Source organism: Melanotaenia boesemani, chromosome 2, assembly GCF_017639745.1.
Source record: "Melanotaenia boesemani isolate fMelBoe1 chromosome 2, fMelBoe1.pri, whole genome shotgun sequence".
Lineage (NCBI taxonomy): Eukaryota > Metazoa > Chordata > Actinopteri > Atheriniformes > Melanotaeniidae > Melanotaenia > Melanotaenia boesemani.
The window spans coordinates 7,171,554-7,194,955 of NC_055683.1; the positions used below are offsets into that span (position 1 = coordinate 7,171,554).

Sequence of the window (23,402 nt, forward strand, 5' to 3'; positions counted from 1 at the left end):
CCTTCTAGTCTGGAGATGCTCCAATCAGGTGGACGTGTCCAGATGTTGGACTGTTCCTTTCTCAGTGTAGAACAAAGTGTGTATGAGAGCCATGTAATGTCCATGTTAGCATGCTCTGACCCCCTCCTCCTTTCAGGGTGGAGCCTGCTGGAGAACCATGGTTGAGACCAGGAGGTGTGAGGAAGTGTAAGTGTGTTTTTCATTGGATTCATCACATTCAACCATCTTCACACTGTCCCATCACTCATTCATCAGTCAGCATCAAAGTGTCAATAGATCAATAACTGCAGCTGGATTGTGTTTGTTCTCTCCATCAGATTCCTGTCCACTCACCATCCACATGAACACAGTGAACAAAAACCTCAAACTGTCTGACAACAACAGGAAGGTGACACATGTGGAGAAGCTTCAGTCATATCCTGATCATCCAGACAGATTTTTCTGTCCTCAGCTGCTGTGTGAAAATGTTCTGACTGGTCGCTGCTACTGGGAGGTCGAGTGGAGAGGAGACGTTTTTATATCAGTGAGTTACAGAGAAATCAGAAGGAGAGGAACCAACGAATTCTGTATGTTTGGATGCAATGATCAGTCCTGGAGTCTGAGATGCTCTAATGATGAAGGTTACTCTGTCTGGCACAATAACAGAGAAACACGCATCTCCTCCTCCTCCTCCTCCTCCTCCTCCTCCTCCTCCTCCTCCTCCTCCTCCTCTGTCTCTAACAGAGTAGCAGTGTATGTGGACTGTCCTGCTGGCTCTCTGTCCTTCTACAGAGTCTCCTCTGACTCACTGATCCACCTCCACACCTTCATCACCACATTCACTCATCCTCTCTATGCTGGATTTGGGTTCTGGTCTGGTTCCTGGGTGTGTGTGTGTTGAGTGTAAAGAGTGTGATGGTAACAGAGAAACTCTGACTGGTGAACAGATAGTTCAGTCTGTACATGTCTGTCTCTTTCACTCAGAAACATTTTTCAGATTCATGGATTCAATCAGTTTGTGTGTGAAACTCTTCTAAATGATTCCTTGGAAACTTCTTCCTCTTCCAGTCCTTTAAAGATGGAAGCTGTGCTTCTTCCAGGATCCACATGTTGTTTCCAGTCAAAGCTTCACACTGAATATCAGGATGTTGTGTTCACTTCATGTCAGCTGCAGTTAGTTCCACTTCATGATGCTGGAAATGAAAATCCTCCCAGTGTTTCACTCTTAGTTTGTTTGCTTCATTCTGTCTTTATTTGGACTTTCTCACATTTTCACATGTTGAATTAAAGATTCATTTTCACATCACAAATTTCATGTTTTGCTTCATTTTTCACCACAAATGTTTGACTTTCTACTTGAAATGTAGAATTTAAAGAATTTTCATTAAAACTTTCACTTTTAAATTTTGTTTATTTTCTTTCAGATTATTTTAGACTTTTTGTGAAAATATTTGATGTTTAATGAAAAATAAATATGATGTAATTTATCTTTTATTTCAATTCATGTGGTTTTTATATTTTATCTCAAATTTCATTTCATTTTTATTTCAATCCAGTAACTCATTAGAATATTTAGATTTTTTCATGTTTTCCATCATGTTTAATTCTTTGTTTTGTTTAATAAACATTAACTTTTATTCTGAGGTTGTTTTCATGAGAAGAAACGTCTTGTTGTACCTCGATGTTCTACCGAACGCTTCAGAAGGTCTTTGGTTCCTGCAGCTGTCAGATTTTTTAATGAATCTGCAGCTTTTTGTTTGTTTTGTTGTTTGTGTTGAACCATGTTTTTAGTTTATTTACATATTTAAGTTTTTATCATGTTTTTCCTCTTTGTGAATGTTTGGCTTTTAAAAAGTTGATCTTAAATGAAGTTTTCTTTCTGTTTTGACTCTTCTTAAATCTATTTCTTTATGATGATGATGATGATGATGATGATGATGCTCCAGTGAACCAGTAGATGAGAGAGATTTTGTACTTTTCCCCCCGAGACATGAAGAAGAAAATAAAACTACCAGCAGCATAATTTCAGGATGAATGTTATTGTGTGAGTTACATCAGCGGCTAATTTCCAATGAACAGGAGATGAATGAAAGTGGCTCCAGTCAGGGCGACTATATTTCTAATCACATCATCAGGGTTTGCTGCCTGTTGACAGGCTGATCTGATCTGCAGTGATTTAATAACTCAGCTGTTCAGGAAAAAGAGAGATGATATTAATAAGAACCTCAACCACTAAAACATGTTCATTCATGGTGAAACAAAACTTCCATGTTTAAAATAGGGGAGACCAGGGATGGTTGTAACACTTTTTGCTACAACACCTGTAACTCATTGAATTTTTTAAATATAGTTCTCAAACTTTTATATGAAAAACCCTCATTTGTTCACTAAAAAAGGCCCCAATTCAAAACTCTGCAAGAATATGACAGATGTGGCATGTTAATGTCAAACACACGGTGGTCCTTTGTTACAACCTACCCCACTACCGGGTGTGGTTGTAACACATACTGGGGAGAGTCGTAACAATTACACAAAAGAAGCGTAAACAGATGCCACAACATATAATATGCTTCAAAAATGGATTTATTGAAAAGGAAAATCCAAACAAAATCTTTCTCTTTTACTGACTACAGCTCAAACATTCAATGTTTAACTCAGGAGTGTGTGAATGTGTGTGTAAATAAGCCTACTTGAACAAACTTTAATAACAGTGTGGCTGCTTAATGAACAATCTGCACTTGTGTAAAAAAGATACGTGTGTGATATCTAGTTTATATACTTTTTACATATAAAAACAAAGAAAAAAAACAGGGCCAGTGTGTTCATGTTTTGTTTGACTATGTTCTTATTCTGAACCACAATATTGACAAATGAAAGTTGGAAGCCCTGAAGGACGAGCTTGGTGGGTCCAAAGACTACATTGGGGACATTTTACACACACTTCCTTTGGCCTTGAGTTGCAAGACGGCTCCATGCAGATAAAACAAATGTTCTCAACATCTGAGGTCTCAGAATCTTCAGCATTACCTTTCAACACTTTTATTATTTATTTATTTATTTATTGGTGGTGGGGGGACACAAACACTGCTGCTTCTTCTTCTGCTTTTCTTTATTCTATCGTAGCTTACTCTGGGATGATCACTGGATCCCTGGTCTCTCAGCTTCTGCAGTGATTTGCAGGATCTGTTCAGTGTTACATGAGAGATTCCATGTTCCTTTAAACACATGTGTTTATTTCCACAAGATTTTTAATGTAATTAAAATTTAAAGTAATTTTCATTATTAAACTGACGCTGGTTATTTATGTGTTTAAGAGGCAACGAAAAGTCAAAATACTTCAAAAATGCCTTTGACAAACTTTATTATTCACGTTTAAATCATGTACAAAAACAAAAAAAACTGCACATATTTGCTGCACAAATAATATAAAAAAACTTCTAACTGTCTGATTGTACACACATCATCTTCATCATGTGTCTCATCCTCTGATCAGCTGATCACCATCTTCTCCAGCCTTATGTGTCCTCTGGTCTGTAGCTGAAGCTTTCCTCTCCAGCATCAGGTGTCCTCTTCATGGTCTGTAGCTTTCCAGGGTCTGCATCCTGGTGGACTCCATCTCTGCTGCTTGCAGCGTCTCTTTCCTCAGCTGATCCGTCTTCTTCGTCTTGCAGACGTGCAGCGTTTGTGGGTGTAACTGATGTGTGTCCTAGAAGCAGGAATGGTGAACAATCTGAGCCTCCATCATTTCTTAAGCTGGTTGACCTGCAACCACATGTTTGGTGTTATTAAAAACTAGTTAACATCGGATGCTTCATTACATTTCACAATTTTAACCACTTAATCCAACCAGTTAACATCCCATCAGATCTCACAGAGCACTCTTGGTATTTACCTGCATCTCTAAAATCATTCACTCTGTGATGTTTTGATATAAGATGATTAAATAAAATAAACACTGATCAAACACAAACAGATGAACTCATTTCTATTTCCCTCCCTCTTTGCCTCTAGTTTACAAGTGAAGCCAATGTGAATATAGTGACTTTAAAAAGCCAAATAAAGTTTATTCATTAACATTACTTACACAATAAAAACAACAGCAACAACAAAAACTCTCCTTCTTGCCTTTATGAAAATGCCGAGAGCAAACACACATGAAGGGAGATGGTGGTGAAAGTGATGTCCTTCTCTCACCACTGTGACAGGGGCCATCCAACGCCTCAGTTACATCCTCAACCTGCTGTCCAAAGCCTCTTTAAAAGTGGGAAACCCAACAAATCTAACGTTGTGGTGACTTTTCTACCTTTTATGTAGTGTGACTTAGTTTGGCATTCTTTCACACAACACGAGACTCCCATTTTATCAAAGATTATAACGCAGCAAAGACATGAACAGTCATTTACAAGGAGGATGCAACCAACTAGAGATGTGACGTTCATGAACGAATCGATTCTTTTGAATTCTTTTAAATGAACGATGGGAACCGATTCACAGCTGTGAGCCGTTCATTTGTGAGCCATTCTTTTTATATACAAATATGACACTGCCTTCATCAAATCAAATCAAATCAAATCAAACTTTATTTATAAAGCACTTTTAATGCTATAGGCAACACAAAGTTCTTTACATGATTATAAACATAAGAATAAAAACACTCAATGAAATCTTTCACACAGTCACACGCACACACATATATACACACACGCCAAGCCCAATCCCCCACAACCCCCTTCCAGCTAAAAATGACTGAATGAATGAATAAATGAGTAAATAAGTAGTAGTTTGAGTAAAATTAAAATAAAATAAATAACATGTGTGACATAGAAGTCTGATGTCCAACACGCTCCATTCATGTGAAGCATCTATGGACAGAGAGTATTGTTTGGAAACAAATACTGTGAGTTCTGTCCAAAATATTTACTAGATTTTGCACTGACTGCTCAGGTTTATCCTTTTTTATCTATATTTTTCCTATAATTATTTAATCCTGTATAGTAGATTTTATATAAGTACATATTTTGATTGTTTGTCATTCTTATATATTGTGAAATTTTGTAAGATATTGTGAGAACGAGCCAGTCTTTTGAATGACTCTTTGAAAAGAATGGCTCCTCAAGATCCGGCTCCCTTCAAAGAGTCATAAATCTCTACAACCAACATGGCGCTGCACTGCGGCTATCCCGAGTGTGACGTCAGCTGACACAGACGGTTTTATCGTTCATGGATTTTATTCTGGAACTTCCTGTAAACCCGGAAATGTCTTGTTTTGAAAGGGTTGTAGCTCAAACGGTTTAAAGTGTATTTCACGGAGCTAAAATGCGTCATAAGACGCAATAAAAAGCACAGAACCAGCCTTAGCACCAGTCAAAACAGGCATCAAGGTAAATGCGATGACTGCATTAAGACATGTAAAAAAAATCTGAATTTTTATGGATGTAAACATGGCTAAATTGTGATGCTGTAAGCTAACTGAGGTATCAGAAGTAACGCCATGCAGAAATGTAACGCACGAGGAAAGCCGGGTCGCAGGTAGTGGTTACTGTGGTCGCAGGTAAGTGACGTCATGAGGTAAGTGACACTGGTGAGTGAGAGACGGCAGACTGAGACAAGGGGCTAAATAACAAATTCATTTATTCAATTCTGTACCATCGCCAATTCACTAACCCTGTAAAAACATTTTTTTTCTAAAGAAAGAAAAAGGAACTTATTAAGAGATACTCTGGAGCACAGCGGGGAGGATTTGGCTAGCCTGACCAGTTACATAGATCAGTGCTACGAATTAATAGTTATGGGGAAGTCAAACAAAACTTCGACTCCGTCCACCTCTTCAGCGGCGAAGCGACAGCGCGATGAGGAATCACCTGGATCCATCTCTCCTCCGAGCAAAGACTCAACGGATGTATTAATATCAATAGATAACAAGCTCTCCAGCTTTGACGCCCGTCTGAGCTTGTTGGAGATTCTCCACCGGGAGTTCCAGGCCGTCCGAGAATCGCTGGAGTTTAGCCAGAAGCAGGTGGAGGCGCTAGCGACAGAGAATGTCAACCTTAGGGAGTCGGTGAAATCCCTCACGGAGGGAGTGACCCGACTCACAGTAGAAAATAGAAAAATGAAAGAAACGGTAATAGACCTACAGGCCAGGAGTATGCGGGACAATCTGGTGTTTATGGGAATCCCAGAACAGACGGATGAGGACCCTGAAGCCACTGTAAGAAGCTTTATATCCACCAAACTTAAACTTCCTGCAGAAGTTACGAATGATATACAGTTTCACCGAGTCCATCGTCTGGGAGGAAAGAAGCCCGGAGCCCGAAGACCGCGGCCTATTGTTGCAAAGTTCGGGGATTTTAAGCAAAAGGAAAGAGTTAAACGCCAGGGCCGAGAACTAAGGGGAACCAACTTTGGAGTAAACGACCAGTTTCCAAAGGAAATTCTTGACCGGAGAAGAATCCTTTTCCCGATTAGACGAAACTTCATCACGGAAGGATCCCGAGCAGTCATCGCAGTGGACAAATTATTTATTGACGGCCAGCTTTACCGGGACCCCAACATCACGCCGTGGCTCTTCTGATCCCAGGTGCTGTAAGTCAATCTCTCACAATGATCACTCTTAACTCGCCATTATAGATCACTGACAGTAGAACACACCGCTCGTCCTCACCACAGCCTCTACACCTAGATCGATGTATTTTTTTTCTGTTTTGTTTTTCTCTTACACACAACCACTCTCACTTTTCACTCTCTTTCTATTTCACGCCTTCACTGTTAATTGTAATCCAGCTCGTAATATCAGCAGCGCACGCAGCCGGTCGAACACCGTCAGGACGCACAGCCGCACCATACATGATACATATAAATACTCGCGTTTTATGTATGAGAGAACACGCATTAAGGTACATATACGGATATTTAACACACGGATAAACACGCGCAGTCAGGCTGTACGCAAACACGCGCGAACACGCAGAGGGGCGCACAAAGACACACGCGTCAGTAACACGCATGAAGCATTAAACCGTTCACAATAACCATGTTAAAAATCGTCTGTTGGAATGTACATGGAGCCGGTTCCAGGGAGAAGAGGTTGAAGATCTTTAATAAATTACAGGAGCTGCAGGCTGACATTGTCTTACTATAAGAGACTCATTTAACAAACTCAACCATAGATCTTCTTCAAACAGCTCAGTTTCCTCATGTTTACTCAGCCTGTTATAATTCTAGGCAGAGAGGAGTAGCTACTCTTATTAATAAGAGACTAAAGTTTGACATAGATAGCACAGTAGTGGATCCGGAAGGCAGATTTCTGATAACTTTATTATCTATTTGCAATATCAAATTATGTATTACCAATGTGTATGGTCCCAATGTAGATGATCCCTCCTTTTTCCACTCCCTGTTTGCTACACTCCAGAATTATTCAGATAACAGAATAGTGTTAGCTGGTGATTTTAATGTAGTCTTGACTGAACAAGATCGCTGCAGCACATCAGGTAGTCATCGAGTCTGGCAGTCGTCAGAAACTATCAAACAGTACATGAAGGATTTTGGTCTTTGCGATGCTTGGCGCTCTCACCATCCTAAACTAAGAGAATACACCTTCCTCTCTTCAGTTCACCACTCCTTCTCTAGAATAGATTATATTTTAAATAGTAACTCACTAATGGGCGACATTTCAGAGACTCAGATACATCCAATCAGCATTAGCGATCACGCACCAGTTTCATTCACTCTGAGAAACAAAAATAATAAACCGATTGGTAAAAGCTGGAGATTTAACACCTCTTTATTGAAAGATCCTGAGTTTATTGATTATTTTAAAAAAGAATGGTCAATTTATATAGAAAAAAATGACATGCCTGAAACTTCAGCGTGTCTCCTTTGGGAAGCAGGAAAAGCAGTAATGCGAGGGAAAATAATTTCCTTCTCCTCACATAAGAAGAAGAAGGAAACAGCAAGAGTTTTAGAATTAGAACTCAGGATTAAATCATTGGAGGAGGCTTACCGCATTTCCCCTGAAGAGCACACAATGAATAATATAAGGAAAACTAAATTGCAACTTAAAGAAATTATAGATAAAAAAACACAATTTTTAGTGCAAAGACTTCGCTTGGAGAACTTTGAACATAGTAACAAATCTGGAAAGTTTTTAGCAAATCAACTAAAAACAAACAAGGAGAAAACAACAATCTCCTCTGTTAAAGATCAAGACGGAAACATCAGCCATGACCCAGACAAGATAAATGACACGTTTAGAAGCTTCTATAAAACATTATATGAATCACAGATTAATCCAACAGATGAACATATTGAACAATTTTTAAACAACATTAATCTACCAAAACTAAAAAATGAAAATAAAATAAATTTAGATGCACCTATTACTGTAGATGAACTCCACGAAGCTCTCCAACATATGCCCAACAATAAAGCCCCGGGTCCAGATGGTTACTCAGCAGAATTTTACAAGGAATTCTGGACAACGCTAGCTCCTACATTTTATAATATGTTGTTAGAAATACAGGAAAAACAAAAAATACCGCAAAATATGAACTTAGCTAATATAACACTATTGCTAAAACCAGGCAAAGACCCCACACTTCCATCCAGTTACCGTCCCATATCTTTAATAAATGTAGACCTGAAAATAATTAGTAAAGCTCTTGCCAGAAGGATAGAAAAAATAACCCCTCTTATAATACATCCGGACCAGACAGGTTTTATAAAAGGTCGACATTCATCTACTAACATGCGTAGACTAATTAACCTCATAGATTACTCTACTTTACATAATCTAGAATCCACAATCATTTCTCTAGATGCAGAAAAAGCCTTCGACAGGGTAAACTGGAAGTTTCTATTTGCAACACTAGACAAATTTGGGTTTGGGCCTTTTTTCATAGAGAGGATTAAAATATTATATAATAACCCAAATGCATGTGTGAAAACCAACGATCAAACTTCTCCAAGCTTCCGCTTACAGAGAGGCACCAGACAGGGCTGTCCACTCTCCCCCTCACTTTTTGCCATTTTCATAGAGCCGTTAGCAGCTGCTATTAGACAAAATATAGAAATTAAAGGAATCCAGGGCAAAAATATAGAACATAAAATAAGTCTTTATGCAGATGATGTATTACTCTTCCTTCAGAACTCACAAACATCACTCTCTCAGACAATCACGGTTATTAATAAGTTCTCATCAATATCTGATTATTCTATTAACTGGGCTAAGACTACAGCCATGTCCATCAACTGTGACCTACAAAACATCCCTAATATCAAAATACAGACAGGAAACATTAGATATTTAGGTATAAATATTTCCCCCAGATTATCAGATTTAACTAAATTAAACTATGTTCAGCTACTAAGAACAATAGAAGATGATCTCTTACGGTGGAGGCGCTTACCCATCTCACTAATGGGGAGAGTTGCCACCATTAAGATGATGATCCTACCTAAAGTTAATTACTTATTTTCAATGATACCCACTAAACCCTCCACCAGTTGGTTTAAATCTCTGGACTCTTTCATATCCAAGTTTCTTTGGAAAAATAAGCCGTCACGTATCAGTCTTAAAACCTTACAGCAGACTAAAGATAGAGGAGGACTGGACCTACCAAACTTTAATCACTACTTTATAGCTAACAGGCTGCAGTACATCTCCAAGTGGCTCAAACCCAGTTATCTGGATGAGCCGTGGCTAGATGTGGAGCAGGCTTTGTGTGAGGACTTAGTCATCTCTGACCTGCCGTTCATCAGCTCAACCATTAAACCATATAAGTGCTTTAAAAGCCTTAACATCCGTTTTTCCTTAATGGCTTGGTGGGAATTCTGTAAGATAACCAGATCTTCCCTCTTTCCATGTAGACTTACACCCATCTGGAACAACCCTGACATCCTACAGAACAAAAAGATGATAAACTTCACTCAATGGAAGACTAAAGGAATACAACAGTTAGGTCAGATAATAGAAAATGGAAACTTGGTATCTTTCAGCACAATAATCTCACAGTATGGAATCATCAGTAATAAATTCTTAGAGTACAACCAACTAAAATCAATTATATATAAGAAGTATACCCCTGTACAGTTAGACTTGCAGCTTCCTGTCAGAATAGCAGAATTCTTGAATCTTAATACTCCAAAATTATTATCAAAAATATATAGATTACTTGCAAAGCTAGAAGACAGGATATCTCTCCCAACTTCAAAATGGGAAGATGATTTATCTAATAACTTTGATCAGAAAAGATGGTCACAAATATGTTTAAACACGTTTAAAATGACTTTTAGAATTCAAACTAATACAATTCAAAATTCTCCATAGAACTCATTATACAGGACACAGGATGTTCAGGATGGGCCTTTCACCATCAGATATCTGCCCACACTGCTCTGAGAACACTTCTGATAGCTACATCCATGCACTGTGGTCCTGCACACCTGTCCAAAGGTTCTGGATTAAGGTGTGTGAAGATCTCTCAAAATGGTTTAAAACCAGTTTTTCTGCAAACCCCACACTTTGCCTACTGGGCGACCTGGGTGACACTAACATAGGAATACACTCCATAAACTTGGTCCTCGCAGTCTTATGCATCGCAAAGAAAACTATCCTTGTGAACTGGAAAGATAAGAATAATTTGTCTATCCAGCAGTTTAGAAATCTCCTGTTAGATCACATCAGCATTGAGACAATGTCTGCCTCCTCCAGGAACCAATCAGATGACTTTCATTCCCTCTGGTCCCCTGTGACTGGCTACATCACTTAATGTAGGTGGAGGATTGCGGCTTCGCTGGGATGACGGTGGATGTGGGTGGGGAGTCCCTGGTGGCTTCGGGTCTCCGGTTGTCTCCTGGGTGGGATCTCGGCTGCTCCACTGTTGGGTCGGCTGGGGGTTCCGATCTGGGCGGGCGGCATTGGGTGGGCCCCGGGGTGGGGCTGCCTCGTGGCGGTGGGGGGTGGCTGCCGGGGTGCCTGGGTCGGTGTCCGTCGGCCCCTGGCCGGGTGGCCGGTCGGGCCCGTGGTGGGCCGGGTGGGGGCCCTGGGCTCTGGGGCGTCGGGTCTCCCCCCGCTCCTGGGGGTGGGGGGTCTGCCGCTGCTGAGGGGGGCTGGGCCCGTCCGGATGTGCCGTGCAGGGGGCTGGTTGGTCCGTGCCCTGGTGCTTGGTCGCAGCCCCAGAACCTGGGTGGGGGTGTGTGTGTATATAGGTGGGTGTGTGTGTGTGTGTCTGTAGGTATGCTTGTGTGTGGGTGGGTGTAGAGGGATGTGTGTGCTGTATGTGTGTGTAGGTGTGTATGAAGGTCTGGGTGTGTGCGTCTATGTGTGTGTGTGTGAGGGGTGTGCGGGTGTATGTGTGGGAGGATGAACGGTGGAAGGATGATGTATGTGTGGGAGGATGGGGTATGTGTGGGAGGATGGATGGTGGGAGGATGGTGTGTGTGTGGGAGGATGGATGGTGTATGAGAGGGAGGATGGTGTATGTGTAGGAGAATGGTGTATGTGTGGGAGGATGGGGTATGTGAAGGTGGATGTATGGTGTAGAAGAGGGAGGATGGTGTATGTGTGGGAGAATGGTGTATGTGTGGGAGGATGGGTAGTGGAAGGATAGTGTGTGTGTGTGTGGGAGGATGGGGTATGTGAAGGTGGATGTATGGTGTATGAGAGGAAGGATGGTGAGTGTGTGGGAGGATGGATGGTGGAAGGATGGTGTGTGTGTGGGAGGATGGATGGTGGAAGGATGGTGTGTGTGTGTGGGAGGAAAGAGTATGTGAGGGATGGATGGTGTATGCGTGGGAGGATGAATGGAGGAGTGGAAGGAGAGTGTGTGTGTGTGTGTGTTGGTCTGGGGGGGGGGGCAGGATTAGTTCTCGGGGTGTGCGGCTGGGCACTGGGGTGTGGGGCTGGCCTCTGGCGGTGGCCGTCTGGGCGGGCCGGGTCCCCCCGGGTGGCGTGCTGGCCCTCGGCCTGTGGGGGTGGGGGGTGTCCCTGCGCTCCTGGGCCCGGGCCCTCTGCCCCGTCTGTCCCGGGCGGCCGGTGCTTGGGGGGGGGGGGTCGGGGACTGCTGGCCTCGGCCTGCCGGGGCCGGTGCCCTGTGTCCACGGGGGGGCTCCTGCTGGGGTCTCCTGCTGCTGTCTTCCTGGGCGGGCGAGTGGTCGTCTCTGTGGACCGGTGGGGGTCTGTTGCCTACGGGGGGGCTGGTGGCCTGGGTCTCGGGACCGCTGGCCTGACTCTGGCCTCTGTTCAGGTGAGGTGGCATCTGCATGATCACTCTGCATGGTCACTCCTTCCTGAACGTCTCCACTCCGTATATTCGGTATGTTGACACAGTCTCTGCGTCGCCGTGTGGCCGAGTCCTCCAGCACATCCACACAGGTTTCTCTGCGCGTGCTCTTGAATACAGCAGTTTCACTTATATCTATTATCATAGTTTTGTTTCTTTTTTTTTTTTCTTCAATATACCTTTTCTCTCTATTCTTATAATTATTCTTAAAATTTTATTATTATTTCTGTTATTATTATTATTATTATTACTCTTATTATTATTATTGTGATTATTATTATTGTTACTATTATCAACTAGTTGTGTAATGACCTACTGGCTAGGATGATCTTAGCTGTATATGTTGTAAGTAGTATGGATTACATGGTCTTTTGTATGATGTCTGAAGTCCCCACCTGCACTCCCCACACCCTTTCTGTCCCTCTCTCTCCCCTCCCTCTTCTCTCTCCCTTCTTTTCTCTCTCTCTCTCTCTGTCCCCTCCGGTCGAGTCCAGCATTAAGAGATTGATTTAATAAAGTTTTTCATATCATCAAGAGGGACTTTATACATGTAGTATAAATCCCTGCTTGATAGAGTAAAATTGCCCGGCACCAGACGGCAGCCAGACATTCATAAATGTAACGCACATTTTTGTGTTTATTTCTTGTTTAGCTCATACGTTGGTTTAGGTTTGGTTCAAGAATGTTTACATGGAATAAAAACCTCTACAGACCATCAGTTAAGAGTGTTTATTCCACTGGGACGCTTCATACCTCATTTTAAAATGAGAATAAATGTTTTATAGCAGAAATTCAGTGTAATTATGGCAGATTCCTGATGCCTTTAGAAAAGGTTTTATTTCAGCTTTTACAGTTAATTGTAAGATCGTTTTCTTTCTGTCTTTTTCTGCTTGTTCTGTTAATGTCAGAGGCTGAAGAGATTTATTACGGAGGAAAGCTGGATTTTTGTTCTGCAGAAGTAAAAATGCAGGTTTTTATTTTCTTCCAGAAAGCCGTGCACGTGCAGCAGATGAGACTTTGTGGAAAAATGAGTGGAGCAGTGAGACGTGGTTCTCCAGTGGAAGTCATGGATCAGCAGGAGCAGCCATCTTAAAAGCTCCATTTAAAGGTCACACACTACAGAGTGAGGAAGAAGCTTCAGGAAGAATCATTATTTTAGTGTTTGAAATAGATCAGAAACTATTTCTAATGCTTCATATTTATGCTCCAATGATAAAGTTAGAAATCAGACTCTGTTCCAAACTGCTGAGATGAGACGAATCAACTTCATTTAAAATCCTCTCAAGATAAAATTCTGTGTGGAGGCGACTTCAGTACTGATGATGATGATGATGTGGATGGCCTCTAAAAACCACAAATACAGACTCCAAGCTTAAAATAAATGTGTGTGACTGGGACTTGTGGGTCTGTGGTGAGACAGGAAGGAAGAACAGAGGAGGTGTACTTGGTGCAACAGGAGCCTTTCCTTTCAATCACCAACAGATTTCTGGCTCATCTCCAACCATCTTGTGGATGTGGTCAAAGACGTGATGATAGAAGTCTCCATCTTAACAGCTCATCAGGGAATATTCAGTAGAACTGCTCTTAATGATTGTTGTACTCAGAACATTGTTTCAGGATGTTGGAAATGGATCAATACTTAATAATTTGGATGTAAAAGGGACGTTGACGCCATCATTGGTAGATTCTGGAAACAAACATGTGACTCTGGTAAATATGGTTGTTATTGGGAATGAATGAAATATGAAATTCACATGACGGCTATTAAAAAAGGTAAATTATTGGCAAAAAAAGAGAAAATGAATCAAACATTATTGAAGCAAAAGTAAATTATGAAAAGAAAACTAATGGAAGCTTAATGAGCAGGAGACAGAACATCTGAGTTTATTAAAAGCCAGTTAGACAACATGTATGTGGACAAAACCAAAGCTGCCTTTATCACAACCAGACGCAGACGGATGGAGGAGGGAGAGAAAATACTAAATATTTTCTTGGATTAGAAAAGTGGAACGCTGAATATGCTCCAGTAAGCAGTGATGCCACAGATTACTTGAAAAAGTAATCTGACCACTGATTACTGATTACTTCTTTAAAAAGTAATCTAGTTACTTTACTGATTACTAAGGTTTAGAAGAAACTAAGTTAGATTACTAGTTACTTTATTAGTTAAAACCCCCCAAACAAAAATATGACGGACGGAAGTGGAGAGGCGGACCTCCCATCATGCACCAGGGTAATAAGTTTCTATATCATATTTTTTTCTAAAGTCATGTGCAGTGAATGATTTGTGTTTGTCGATTTAAAAAAGGTCAAGTTTCAGCGAAGAAAGGTAACTGCATGCTTACGAGTACATAAAATTTCTGTACCACCGTTAATGAGAAGGTGTGTTGAGTTAGATAAATTTACTTTCGTCCACGGCGCTTGATTTCAAATCATATGTGAAAGGAGTGGGGAGTGCCGAAGTAACGCAGGACGAATATGAAGAGTAACGGTAATTTGATTACATTGTAGGACATCCTAACGCGTTAGATTATATTTTGTTAAAATATGTAGTCAGATTACTGTAACGCGTTACTTTGTAACGCGTTACTGGCATCTCTGCCAGTAAGTAACATGATGGTAAACGGGAACGTTCCCAGTGATCAGGATGTAATCTCCAAACATGTGGCCAGCTGTTATCAGAAGTTCTGCTCTTCAGCCACAACTTCTGACTCAGAAACTTTTTAAACAACATTTCTACTCATGTTAAAACCTAAATGAGGAATTTAGAGATATTTGTGATGGACAGATTTCCTTACCAGAACGTATGGAATGTGTGGAACATCTGGAAGAAAATGAAGCTCCCGGGAATGACGGCCTGACTGGGAGTTTTATAAAGATTCACTGATAAACTTCCTCCTTCTTACTAGCTGGATTCCAAGAAGCCACTGGAAAAGGTGACCCCCCCACCTTAAAACAGGGATAATCCCAGTAATTCCCAAAGCAAACAAGGATAAATTCCAGAGTGAAACCTGGAGAGCCGTCAGTTTACTGAACAATGATGAAAGTTATTTGCTCTGATTGTTGCTGGAAGACTTAAACACGGCTGGAGTCAGAAAACAGACGAAGAGCATCTGGTTTTATGGAGAAAAGGCTCATTAGCAACAACATCCGTTTAATATCAGACATGATAGATTACAATCACCTGTTACCTGATGGAAGCTTCATTCTGCTCATCGCTTCTTACAAAGCCTTTGACACCACGGAGCAGAACTTTATTGTAAAATCTTTTCCTTCTCTGGATGTGGGAATTATTTTCATAATGCAGTTGGGACTTTATATAATGTTTGTTCTGGTTCTGTTAAACTGAAATCTGGCTCATCAACCAGATTCATTATTCCACGTAGACAAGGCTGCCCTGGATCTCCTTTTCTTTCCCTGGTAGTAGCACAAATAATGGCACCCATATCAAAACGTCCCCTTTTCTGGGAATTCCTGCTGTAGGTAAGGAGTTTAAAACCTGTCAGCTCGCTGATGATACGGCAGTTTTTTAGGGATCATCATCACATAGTAAGCGCAGTGAGTTGTATAAATTCATTTAGTGATGTATCAGGGTTCAAATAGATGTAGACACATCTGTTTAGTTTCTTCTGGAAAACTGGAACTGGTCCCATTACGCTGGAATACCAGTTAATGAGGAAGTGACACATCTTGGAATTATAATTTGTAAAGATAAACAGGAACGTTACAACTTAAATTTTAATCCAATTATTGAAAAAACAGGATCTAAACTGAGTTCTTGGTTAATGAGAGATCTCTCTCTATGTGGCAGAGTCTTCATTTCTAAAGCAGAAGGTAAATCCAGATCTATAAATGTCTCATCGTCACTTCACATCCCAAAACATCATTAAAGAACTGGATAAATACTATATGATGCCATGTGGAGGAAAAAGCCCGTTATCTCAGGAAAGACTTCATCAGAGGTTGTAGGGAACAAGGAGGTCTAGAGGTTCTGGACTTTAACTCCCTAAACAACACATTTAAAATGAAACGGATTCTGGAATTTCTGAAGAACCCGACAGCATCTGGAATGCTTTTCCAGCTTCTCTGTTTAATCATCCTGGTGGCTTTAATTTTCTGTTGAAAGGTCATTTTTCTGTTGGTAAAATTCCTTTAAATCCGGCTGACTTCCACAAACAAGCTCTTTTATCTGGTTATTGGTTTCTAAACATAACTTCAGCCCCGTAGATGTTATATCTGGAACAACAAGGACTTCTTTATCAGAATAAATCTGTTTTATCCGACATGGTGCGGAAAAGGAATTCTGTTTGTAGCTCAGTTGTTGGATAAAAACGGGACTTCTGACATTCAGAATTCCTTAAAAAAGTAATTTACCTGGAACAGCTGAAGAGTTGGCTGTTGTCTTAAATGCAGCTCCTGCAGGCTCGTCACATGTTGAAGAACACGTCATTCCCAGAGATTAACACGGAATTTAACAACGTTTTCATGGCTGATGTTGATCTCACAGACAAACGTTGGAGCAACAAATAAATCAGGAATGAAGCGTCCGGTTCACTTCCAGCTGCTGCAGAGTTCTTCTGGGACTCTACCACGGCTGCTTTACAGGGAAAAAGCTGCTAAACTTCTTCATAATTACTGGATTAACAACAAGCTGGAAGAAGTTTCTTTTAAGGTTTAACTCCAGATTTTTCCTGTTCAGGAAACACTTCAAAGATTCCAGATAAATATTGATGATGCCTGTGTGTTCTGCAAAGCTAACAAAGAGACAATTTTCCAGATATTTTCCAACGTGTTCCCACCAAACAGTTCTGGTCCGACATGGAAAGCTTCGTCTGGGCTCAGTTAAACATCAACATCCACATTAATGTTTTCATCTTATATTTTATATTGAAAGGATCGTCAGTGATGTAAACTCTGTTATTCAGCTATTAATCATTCTTGGCAGATTTCATGTCCACAAGTGTAAATGTTCTGGATCTAAACCTTTTTAATCTTTTTATTGTGGATCTGAAATCTTAAACCAGCTCAGCTGAAAATGTGAAGAACCAGAAAGCAACAAGAACTCTTGATATTTTGAAGAAACTGCACATTATTTCATTTTTCTATGTAAAATAAAATAAATAAAAACTCCACGTTTGTATCTGTTGTCTTCGGCCTTGTTCAGTTGAAGCTGTTTAAGTTGCATCTTATATGTAAAATGTTTTCTGTTATAAAATCTAAAAAGTGTTCAGAACCTGAATTGGGACGCAGGTCTATACTGTTCCTTGTGGTTCCAGGTGAGATCCGTACTCGGACGTCTACATATGTTTATGTTCCAGTTAATCTGTAGCTGGTTTAGAGAGGATAGCTGCGCTGCTTTCCACCAGTAGGTGGCAGTAGCGCTCTACTAATGGGGGTGACCGGTCCAGAGCTGGAATTTCTTAGAGGAAGTAGCCGGTCAGGCAGAACAGCTGACAGCATCCACCGCTGATCTATACTGTTCCTCGTCCTTCCAGGGATCAGCATGAATAAAGCCTTTCATGAAGCGGAGCATGGCTGAATTTCTCCCGTGTGTAACACATGGAGTTCAAAGCTTCACACACCTGGAAACAGCAGCAGGGTTATGTCACTGGTATGGATCATATCATTTAATATGCACCTGTTAACTCCTGTTCATGTGTTTTTGCATGTTGTGTGCAGAGTGTTCCACATGCAGTCTGTCCCTTGAACACAACACAGTCTTGTCTTGCTGGTTGATGAGAGATATAGCACACAGTCTGGCTGAAGCTGGTCTTTAACAGCTCGTCCTGGAAAGACAAAGAACGCTGTAGTCTAGGCCCAGAATCCATCTGGGATAAATTCAGAGAATATAAACCTAGCGGAGCTCTGAGATCCGTAGACTCTGGTCCACTAGTCCAGACCAGAGTCCAGACTAAACATGGAGAAGCAGCATTTAGCTGTTATGCTGCAAACAAGTGGAACAAACTGCCAGTGGAGATTAAACTTTCACCAAACTGTAGTAACTTGACACGTTTTGAAGTACTACATGACTTTATTCCATAACAGGAATCTCCACAACGTACAGCTAACGTGCTGTTCAGAACACACATTTTCTCTGGAGAACTTCTTCTCTGTACCTCCCAGCGTTATACAGCGACAGCGCCACTAAATTTATACATCACATCACTACACAAACGTAGACACTTTAAATCAGGTTAAAACTTTTCTTTTCTCCTGCACCTATGCATGAAATCTGCAGCTAACTTTTAACTTATCTGGCTTTTAATCATTTTAACTTAATTTTCATTTTATTGTGATTTTTGCTGTTTGTTTCTGTCTTTTCTGCTTTCTTGCAGCATTTGTAATGATTTTAATGTTTTATGTTCACTTTGAATTGTCTCGTATGTGAAATGTGTTTTAGTACAAATAAACTTCCCTTGTAGTTTAATTCAGATTGATTCATATTTTAATGGAGATTTAATCATTTCTTTTGAGAAAATTATTTTCTAATTGCTTCTAAACCATGTTTATTAAAACTTCATAAACTTCAACACTTTGTATTTTATTAATCTTATTTAATATTCTATTTATTCTTTTTAAAGGTCCCATATTATGCAAAATTCACTTTTTAATGGTTTTGGAACAGTCATACTGGTCCCCCCGCATGTGTAGGAGACCCGTAAGTGTGAAACTCTTTCAGGCGCTCTCTCTCCCCCCTGCTCCACCTCTAGGGAAGTAAGCGCTGAAATGAGCTTGTTTGAAAGCGTGTACGTTATGACGTCATAAGGGACAATAACCACTCCCCACAGAGCGATGGACCCGTCTACCGGCTCTCAAAGCCCGCCCTCTAAAAATCACCTAGCGCCCAGTGTTTTTCCCTCTTCGGCAACCCTCGTTAGCGGACATGGCTAAGCGACAGAAGCACTGTTCTGTTTGTGGCTGCATAAATGAACACGAAAACGTTTTTTTACTTCCATCCACTGAACCCACGAGGACTGAGTGGATTAATTTTATTTTTGGAGGAAATGTACCCGGAAAACTTCCAAAGGTTTTGCATGTCTGTGGCCAGCATTTCAAAGAGGACTGTTTCCACAACATGGGTGCATGGAAAGCAGGCTTCGCCAACCGTTTGAAGCTGAAGCCAGGTTCAATACCAACTGTCCGTGACACAGCTGGAGAGGTAAGAGCTGGCAGTTATTTTATCGTTTCGGTCTTATTAGTCTGATAGCTTGAAAATATATTAACCTGTCAATCACCTCATGACGGGCGATGCGATGGGCGGAGCCAACAGCTGAGCTGCTCCACCAGGGTTCCGCCCACCATAAACGGCACATTTCTGAAGCTGCTAAAAAGAGGGAGGTGAAGAGAAGCCGCTGCACTCAAACTGAGGGTCGATTTGTCCATACCATGGCGGAAATATTTCATTTAGATATTAATGAATGGTCTCAGATTGGGAATAAAGTGTATAATATGGGACCTTTAAGGTTTGAATGTCTGTGAACACTTATTGAAACAGAATCTAGATTCTGATGTTGTTGAAAGGATGTAAAGAATAATGTTGGAGATGAGGACTCATGTTGAAATAAATCTACATTGTGAAGCAACCCTTTCTTACACTGGATTAGAAATATTGTAGAAAATTATACTGAATTACCAGGTTTTACAGAACATTGTGCTCTTGTAGACGTAACATGTAAGGTTATAATTACATGATTTTAATGATAATAGGTGGTGATCTGAAGCGGCCGGTCTGAGGCATTAAATGAGTCCCACTCCGGCCCTGCTGTCTCCTGCAGGAAGGTTCCTGCTTATATAGGCGCTGACAAAAGACTGTACAATGCTGCCCCCTGGTGGCCAAACAAGATATACAATGGGGGAAATAAGTATTGGACACGTCAACTTTTCTCTCATTATATTTATTTCCAAAGATGCCATTCATGTGACATTTCTTCCAGACACTGGTATTAACTCAAATAATCCACGCATGAAAAGAAATCACAAGATTCAAATCCATAAATAGTGATTATGTGGAATTAAGTGCAATAACACAGGAAAAAAGTATTGAACACACTATCTGAGACTCGTTTAATACTTTGTGGAGAAGCCTTTGTTTGCAATGACTGCTTCCAGACGCTTCTTGTATGTATGAACTAATCGCCCACACTGCTCAGGTGTGATTTTTGCCCATTCCTCCGCACAGATTGTCTTCAAATCTTGAATATTCTTTGGTGCCCTCTGGTGAACCCCTATCTTTAGTTCTTTCCACAAATGTTCAATCGGATTTAGGTCAGGTGATTGACTGGGCCATTCTAACACATTGATTTTCTTTTTTTTAAACCATTCGAGAGTCAACTTTGCCGTGTGCTTCGGATCATTGTCCTGTTGAAAGGTCCAGCCACGTCTCATCTTCATCATCCTGGTGGATGGCAGCAGGTTCATCTCAAGAATGTGCCGATAGATGTTTCCATTCATTGCTCCTTCAATTATATGAAGTCTGCCAGTACCCCGAGATGAGAAACAACCCCACGCCATGATGTTTCCACCACCAAACTTCACTGTTGGTATAGTGTTATTTGGGTGATGTGCAGTGCCATTTCTCCTCCAAACATGGTGTGTAGTATGACAGCCAAAAAGTTCAATTTTGGTCTCATCTGACCAGACAACATTCTCCCAGTATTCCACAGGCTTATCCAGATGCTGTTTAGCAAACTGTAAACGAGCTTCAACATGCCTTTTTTTGAGGAACGGAGTCTTGCGGGCTGAACGTCCATAGAGGCCATGGCGGTGGAGTGCATTGCCTATCGTTTTCTCTGTAACACTTGTACCTGCTGCCTCCATGTCTTTCTGGAGCGCTTTCCGGGTGGTCCTTGGCTCTTTGAGAACTCTTCTGACCATCTTTCTGACTCCCTGGTCAGAAATCTTGCGAGGAGCTCCTGTGCGCAGCCTGTTGATGATAAGGTGATGCTTCTTCCACTTGCGGATAATGGCCCCAACGGTGCTTACTGGAATACTCAGATTCTTTGAGATAAGTCTATAACCAGTTCCATTCTGATGCTGAGCAACAATCAGGCTGCGAAGGTCTTGAGAGAGCTCCTTGCTTTTACCCATCATGAGATGTGTCTTGTTTGACTACTTAGTAAAAAAAACAACCTGTTTATAGGGCCATCAATTAGCACTAACCCAGCTGATGTTGGTTTGCACTTATAGGAAGTACAAAGACTAATTACTTTCAGGTTTGAGATGGTATGGTGCCTTTCCTTGCCAAACTATACAGCTTTCCCATGGTGTGTTCAATACTTTTTTCCTGTGTTATTGCACTTAATTCCACATAATCACTATTTATGGATTTGAATCTTGTGATTTCTTTTCATGCGTGGATTATTTGAGTTAATACCAGTGTCTGGAAGAAATGTCACATGAATGGCATCTTTGGAAATAAATATAATGAGAAAAAAGTTGACGTGTCCAATACTTATTTCCCCCATTGTATACAGATACTTAAAAATGGCTCCTACAGACGCAGAAACAAAACTATGGATCTTTCAGATTCATTCACTTTGGGACCTGCTTCCAAAAATGAGTGTTAACAAGCTTCCAAAATGCTGCTTGTATGAGGACAAAATGTCCAAACGCTGGACATTTTTTATGGCTACACTTAAACTCGTCCCCATGTGGACACGAACTCAGCTGTTTCTGCTCCTTCCCTTTCTCTTCCTGCTGAAACTTTCTCACTTTCAGTCCTTCACGTTGTAAATGAAGCTTCAACAGTTACAGAGCCAGTGTTTTAGCATTTATTTCATTTTTATTTATTTTTCTGGGCCTTTCTTTGACGTGTAGCTGTTTCAGGTTTACAGAAAATATTTTCTTAACTGATTTTAGTCTAAATAGTAAGCTGCTGGGCCAATTTCTACAGAAGCCATCTCTACAAACCTTCTTCGGCTGTACTGAACCACAGATTAGTTGAGGACAAATTTACAATTATTGTAAAACTGAAGACAGTTTGATATTTCTTCAGCTGCAGGTTTGTGATGAAGTGGAGCGAAAACATCCAGCTTTGGGAAAGAAGTGACAAAGATTTGACTGCGTCTGCAAAAAGTGCTTCACCTGCCTCCAGAGAAATCTCTGCCATACCAGCTGTACCTGGAGGCCAGAGAGGAGGCTCTCGTTGAAGAGTTACCAGGAGTTAACAGCTGCATATTAAACCATGTCGCCCAGACCAGTGAAGCAACATTTTCTCTACATCACCCTCTTGCTGTCTTCAGCTTTCTGAAACCTTTGAAATACAGAAACAAGAATTTCCAGCATTAAAACCTGGTTTAGATGTTAAATGTATTGTTTCTCTTGCAGGTATTGACTCTTTATATTTCTCCCATACGTCTATAAGGAGAACATGAACCTTTTTATCCCTCTTGGAGACTCTGATGCAGACATGTGGTGTTTAACTGAACCAAACACACACAACAAAGTTAGCAAGTTAACTTTTCTTATTGATTGTATGACTGAAATTATGTAATTAAAACAGAAATAGTTGAAAGGACACATAAACTTTTTATTATTTAATTACATTTGACTACACACTAAATAGTTTATTTACTTTACAAAGAATTAAAAAATGAGCTCTAATGTGGTTCGTTGTGTTTGTTCCGTGTGATTGTAGCGTGACCTTCCATCTCCACACACAACTATTCTCCTGACTGGTCAAGACTGGAAAATGGCCTTCTTCACCAAAAGAGCTCCAAACGTTGTGAAAGCAGACGATGTTGAGGAAGGGATCATCTCTGCCTTCTGCACTGACTTTGTCTTCAAGCTGGCAAACCCGAGACACCTGAAGACACACTGACGTTCCTCCAGAGGTGCATGGTGGTGACCAACCTCTGCCAAGAACTGTTAACAGGACCATAAATCTTCTTTATTCACTCCATTATGCCGCATACCTAGCAGTGCTTCTAATGCTCCAGGAGAGAATTTACCTTAAATTAATTCAGCACAAAGGACTTTATAGAATTTATTATTATTGTTTTATGGTATAAAGTTAGAGGAAGAAAAACTGTAGAACAGATGATGATGTTTGTCGTGATTTCATCTTTCATTCTGTTGCATGTTTGTGTGTGAATGACGCCTAACAAAGCTTCTTTATTTTCATCACTGGCTGAAATAAATTAA

General features: G+C 40.7%; 1 protein-coding gene and 1 long non-coding RNA gene across 4 annotated transcripts in view; both read left to right on the plus strand.

Moving 5' to 3' along the window:
- The window catches only part of LOC121654152 (ribonuclease inhibitor-like), a gene marked incomplete at its 5' end in the record, with an annotated part of 136,450 nt that overhangs the window by 26,368 nt on the left and 86,680 nt on the right, over window positions 1-23,402 (plus strand). The window lies entirely within an intron of this gene.
- On the plus strand, window positions 5,347-22,424 carry LOC121655298. Of its 3 annotated transcripts, XR_006013138.1 has the most exons (4): window positions 5,347-5,360; window positions 13,249-13,383; window positions 17,756-17,871; window positions 22,255-22,424. It is a non-coding gene; the product is annotated as an uncharacterized LOC121655298 (long non-coding RNA). The 3 variants fall into 3 exon arrangements; XR_006013137.1 differs by lacking the exon at window positions 5,347-5,360 and having other exon boundaries at window positions 13,050-13,383; XR_006013142.1 differs by lacking the exon at window positions 5,347-5,360 and having other exon boundaries at window positions 13,050-13,368.